Source organism: Schistocerca gregaria, unplaced genomic scaffold (genome assembly GCF_023897955.1).
Source record: "Schistocerca gregaria isolate iqSchGreg1 unplaced genomic scaffold, iqSchGreg1.2 ptg000038l, whole genome shotgun sequence".
In the NCBI taxonomy this organism is placed as follows: domain Eukaryota; kingdom Metazoa; phylum Arthropoda; class Insecta; order Orthoptera; family Acrididae; genus Schistocerca; species Schistocerca gregaria.
Window position 1 is genome coordinate 410206 of NW_026061701.1, and position 6449 is coordinate 416654.

At 44.9% G+C, this 6449-nt stretch overlaps 1 non-coding gene across 1 annotated transcript; it reads right to left on the bottom strand.

Annotated features, from left to right (window-relative positions):
* Positions 1–361: 361 nt before the first annotated feature.
* On the bottom strand, positions 362–434 carry Trnak-cuu (transfer RNA lysine (anticodon CUU)). The gene has a single exon. It is a non-coding gene; the product is annotated as a tRNA-Lys (tRNA).
* Between the last annotated feature and the right edge of the window lie 6015 nt (positions 435–6449).

Genomic DNA, 6449 nt, shown 5'->3' on the forward strand with positions numbered 1-6449 from the left:
ATTTCCAAAATCCGTCTTCCTCCTCTGAGGATGGAACTTACGACCCCTGGTTTAATACACCAGTGCTGTACCACTTTTTTTTTTTTTTTTTTTTTTTTTTTTTACGGCTAATATTTGCAGCTATGGCGACCCATTACTGCTTCGCTACACATCTGACACGTAACCGATGTGCTCTCCTAACAACAACACTCGCATTTCAGAACATGTCTTTCACACATGTCTACAAAATCACCTTCACCTTCAAATACAGTTTCCTTGCGACTGACAGAGACGTAGGCAAAGTTTAAAGTTGCTATTTCCATTACATCTCGTTAATCAGAAAAACGGTAATTTACACCTGCAGCGGAACAAAGTTCCGTTCCGCCCAGCGTGTGGCTCGAACCCACGATCTTGAGATTAAGAGTCTGACGCTCTACCGACTGAGCTAGCCGGCTACCGCGGTGAGTATCTGCCGGGTAGCACGTCACACAGTACTCGTTTGGGTTGGGTGGTCCCATACAGAATCTCTCCATGCTGCCTAATGTTCTCCTAACGTTACACTCGTCACGTAGTTCACTTTAATGTCATAATCATTTCTGAGAGGTAAAGAAATTGCATGACAACATGCAGAGCTAGTGGCGTCAAAATTAACACACATACTTTATGTGACTCAAAAGCCGAACGAGTTACTTTCCGACGTTGTTTTAGATGTGCAAGTGCCAGTCAAAACTCGCGGTGTCGGCACTCTGCCGACCATTTCGCTAGTTAACACCGGTCTTGTTGTGTGTGTTTCAAGCTCAGGAGCAACTCCAAGCAAAAAATGGTCAAAAGCAACATTCAGACAGTTTCGTACTGCTCAATTGCTACATTAAAACGGTATGTTTCCTTCTCAGAACTGGAACAACACGAGTGTGACATTATTCGAACCTGTAATCTTCAGATCCGAAGTCCGACGCCTTATCCATTGGGACACACGGTCACTGACGACCAACTATAACATGTATATGACTCATCTCGAAACGCTCACACCCCTGAGGATTTGTGTTTTCGTTCTACACAGCCGCTGCCCCTTGCTCTTTCCCACCCATTCGTTACATTCAACATCTTACGAGACCGACCAAATGTAGACTGAGAAACAAGACCACACACTTTGTGCATTCGGAATCGAAGGCAGGGCGTCCCTCGCCGCATTTGCTACGAAGGCCATTTGCTACTTCTGCAGAAGCGGCGGCGGCGACGACGACGACGACGACGACGACGACGACGACGACGACGACGACGACGACGACCGCGAGAGGCTCTGAGATATGTGAGAAATACATCTATAAAATGTAATTCAGACTGCCTCGTCCCACCTTTTGCTGTACCACTTTGGCAAAGGCTTTATCTGCGCCATTCGCCTTAATCACATCTGAGAGTAATTCTTAATAAAACGCCTATCGCTAATTGTTCGTCATCACAGACACTGTTTGCTATACGGCACGACGAGAAACTGATTTCCAAAATTCATCTTCCTCTTCAGAGGATGGAACTTACGACGCCTGGTTTATTAGAGCAGTGCTCTACAACTGAGCTAAAGAGGTGCGTCTTAGCGGTTCTCTTGGGTACTTCGCCCTTACGGTCGTCTGCATAATCAGACTTCCGCTGACAACACTTCATATTACCGGCTAATATTTGCAGCTATGGCGACCCATTACTGCTTAGCTACACATCTGACACGTAACCGATGTGCTCTCCAAACAACAACACTTGCATTTCAGAACATGTCTTTCACACATGTCTACAAAATCACCTTCACCTTAAAATACAGTTTCCTTGCGACTGACAGAGACGTAGGCAAAGTTTAAAGTTGCTATTTCCATTACATCTCGTTAATCAGAAAAACGGTAATTTACATCTGCAGCGGAACAAAATTCCGTTCCGCCCAGCGTCTGGCTCGAACCCACGACCCTGGGATTAAGAGTCTGACGCTCTACCGACTGAGCTAGCCGGCTACCTCGGTGAATACCTGCCGGGTAGCACGTCACACAGTAATCGTTTGGGTTGGGTGGTCCCACACAGAATCTCTCCATGCTGCCTAATGTTTTCCTAACGTCACACTCGTCACGTACTTCACTTTTATGTCATAATCATTTGTGAGAGGTAAAGAAATTGCATGACAACATGCAGAGCTAGTGGCGTCAAAAATTAACACACATACTTTATGTGACTCAAAAGCCGAACGAGTTACTTTCCGACGTTGTTTTAGATGTGCAAGTGCCAGTCAAAACTCGTGATGTCGGCACTCTGCCGACCATTTCGCTAGTTAACACCGGTCTTGTTGTGTGTGTTTCAAGCTCAGGAGCCACTCCAAGCAAAAAATGGTCAACAGCAACATTCAGACGGTTTCGTAGTGCTCAATTGCTACATTAAAACGGTATGTTTCTTTTTCAGAACTGGAAAATCACGAGCGTGTCATCATTCGAACCTGTAACCTTCAGATCCGAAGTCCGAAACCTTCTCCATTAGGCCACACGGTCACTGACGACCAACTATAACATGTATACGACTCATATCGAAACGATCATACCCCTGAGGAATTGTGTTTTCGTTCTACACAGCCGCTGCCCCTTGCTCTTTCCCACCCATTCGTTACATTGAACCTCTTACGAGACCGACCAAATGTAGACTGAGAAACAAGACCACACACTTTGTGCATTCGGAATCGAAGGCAGGGCGTCCCTCGCCGCATTTGCTACGATGGCCATTTGCTACTTCTGCAGAAGCGGCGACGACGACGACGACGACCGAGAGAGGCTCTGAGATATGTGAGAAATACATCTATAAAATGTAATTCAGACTGCCTCGTCCCACCTTTTGCTGTACCACTTTGGCAAAGGCTTTATCTGCGCCATTCGCCTTAATCACATCTGAGAGTAATTCTTAATAAAACGCCTATCGCTAATTGTTCGTCATCACAGACACTGTTTGCTATACGGCACGACGAGAAACTGATTTCCAAAATTCATCTTCCTCTTCTGAGGATGGAACTTACGACGCCTGGTTTATTAGAGCAGTGCTCTACCACTGAGCTAAAGAGGCGCGTCCTAGCGGTTCTCTTGGGTACTTCGCCCTTACGGTCGTCTCCATAATCAGACTTCAGCTGACAAAACTTCATATTACCGGCTAATATTTGCAGCTATGGCGACCCATTACTGCTTAGCTACACATCTGACACGTAACCGATGTGCTCTCCAAACAACAACACTTGCATTTCAGAACATGTCTTTCACACATGTCTACAAAATCACCTTCACCTTCAAATACAGTTTCCTTGCGACTGACAGAGACGTAGGCAAAGTTTAAAGTTGCTATTTCCATTACATCTCGTTAATCAGAAAAACGGTAATTTACATCTGCAGCGGAACAAAATTCCGTTCCGCCCAGAGTGTGGCTCGAACCCACGAACCTGGGATTAAGAGTCTGACGCTCTACCGACTGAGCTAGCCGACTACCTCGGTGAATACCTGCCGGGTAGCACGTCACACAGTAATCGTTTGGGTTGAGTGGTCCCATACAGAATCTCTCCATGCTGCCTAATGTTTTCCTAACGTCACACTCGTCACGTACTTCACTTTTATGTCATAATCATTTCTGAGAGGTAAAGAAATTGCATGACAACATGCAGAGCTAGTGGCGTCAAAATTAACACACATACTTTATGTGACTCAAAAGCCGAACGAGTTACTTTCCGACGTTGTTTTAGATGTGCAAGTGCCAGTCAAAACTCGCCGTGTCGGCACTCTGCCGACCATTTCGCTAGTTAACACCGGTCTTGTTGTGTGTGTTTCAAGCTCAGGAGCAACTCCAAACAAAAAATTGGTCAACAGCAACATTCAGACGGTTTCGTACTGCTCAATTGCTACATTAAAACGGTATGTTTCCTTTTCAGAACTGGAAAAACACGAGCGTGAAATCATTCGAACCTGTAATCTTCAGATGCGAAGTCCGACGCCTTACCCATTAGGCCACACGGTTACTGACGACCAACTATTACATGTATACGACACATATCGAAACTCTCACACCCCTGAGGATTTGTGTTTTCGTTCTACACAGCCGCTGCCCCTTGCTCTTTCCCACCCATTCGTTACATTCAACCTCTTACGAGACCGACCAAATGTAGACTGAGAAACAAGACCACACACTTTGTGCATTCGGAATCGAAGGCAGGGCGTCCCTCGCCGCATTTGCTACTTCTGCAGAAGGGGCGGCGGCGGCGACGACGACGACGACGACGACAGGCTCTGAGATATGTGAGAAATACATCTATAAAATGTAATTCAGACTGCCTCGTCCCACCTTTTGCTGTACCACTTTGGCAAAGGCTTTATCTGCGCCATTCGCCTTAATCACATCTGAGAGTAATTCTTAAAAAAACGCCTGTCGCTAATTGTTCGTCATCACAGATACTGTTTGCTATACGGCCACAACGCGCAACTGATTTCCAAAATTCAGCTTTCTCCTGTGAGGATGGAACTTACGACCCCTGGTTTATTAGAGCAGTGTTCTACCACTGAGCTAAAGAGGCGCGTCCTAGCTGTTCTCTTTGGTACTTCGCCCTTACGGTCGTCTCCATAATCAGACTTCAGCTGACAACACTTCATATTACCGGCTAATATTTGCAGCTGTGGCGACCCATTACTGCTTAGCTACACATCTGACACGTAACCGATGTGCTCTCCAAACAACAACACTTGCATTTCAGAAAATGTCTTTCACACATGTCTACAAAATCACCTTCACCTTAAAATACAGTTTCCTTGCGACTGACAGAGACGTAGGCAAAGTTTAAAGTTGCTATTTCCATTACATCTCGTTAATCAGAAAAACGGTAATTTACATCTGCAGCGGAACAAAATTCCGTTCCGCCCAGCGTGTGGCTCGAACCCACGACCCTGGTATTAAGAGTCTGACGCTCTACCGACTGAGCTAGCCGGCTACCTCGGTGAATACCTGCCAGGTAGCACGTCACACAGTAATCGTTTGGGTTGGGTGGTCCCACACAGAATCTCTCCATGCTGCCTATTGTTTTCCTAACGTCACACTCGTCACGTACTTCACTTTTATGTCATAATCATTTCTGAGAGGTAAAGAAATTGCATGACAACATGCAGAGCTAGTGGCGTCAAAATTAACACACATACTTTATGTGACTCAAAAGCCGAACGAGTTACTTTCCGACGTTGTTTTAGATGTGCAAGTGCCAGTCAAAACTCGCGGTGTCGGCACTGTGCCGACCATTTCGCTAGTTAACACCGGTCTTCTTGTGTGTGTTTCAAGCTCAGGAGCAACTCCAAGCAAAAAATGGTCAACAGCAACATTCAGACGGTTTCGTACTGCTCAATTGCTACATTAAAACGGTATGTTTCTTTTTCAGAACTGGAAAAACACGACCGTGACATCATTCGAACCTGTAATCTTCGGATCCGAAGTCCGACGCCTTATACATTTTTTTTTTTTTTTTTGTTTTATAAGGCCTCCTTCCTCCCCTTCAGCCCCGCCTTGCGCTCGCCATAAATCGCCTTCGTCGGCGTCGGCTTCATCTGCCATGATTTCTGAATTACTTATTCTTTTTAACTATTCCAATTTCCAAACCAAAGATACTTCTAAACCTAATGCATAGTCCCGCAATGGTGACAAAGTAGAATATTTTTTTTTTTTTGTTAATAGAAAATGAAACAAGGATTTCTGGTCCTCTAGAAAAACAGAAGAAATAAAATAGTCCTTGTCGTAACACTGTTCAGTATACGTCACTGTGACATTTGAAGAAGAAAAGAAAAAAAAAAAACAAAGCAATGTAGAATGAAGGAAAGAAAAAAAATACTTCTTTCATCGGAGAACGACTTCTAAAAAATTCGCATATCGTTTCCTGTAATGTCTCGTCTGTGAAAGTATGTGAAACTGTAATGCCAGGTAAAGACAGAACGCCGCCTCACTCTTGGGTTTATGCGTCTGTAAATAATGAACATAATGACCCTTCAACCAATTGACAGAGTTCCGTTTGGTGTTCGGGTGCGGCACTGAATCCGGATACAGGAAATCTTCAGGTTTAATACAAAGCTGGGAAGTCCTCATAATCGTAGCCAGTTTTCGGCACTTCATGGCCAAACTGCTTGGACAGTGGTGCACAGAAAACGATATTCATCAGTATCAGGCAAGTTGCACATAAGGCAGAAAGGTGAGTCAGCCAAATGTAGAGCATGAAGTCGTGAATTGGTACTTATTTTACGGTCACGACCCTGTACCAAGAGGCTTTCACTGACGTTGGTAAATCACGGCTATGTATGTTTTTCCATATCACTGGCCAGCGATGATTGGGGTATTTGTGTTCGATGTTGTTCCTGTTCTTGGTTGCCACTAGTTTATTATAAACTAACTTCACCACGGAAAGCTCATTTTCTGGGAGAGTTGACCTTACGTAGCTGAAC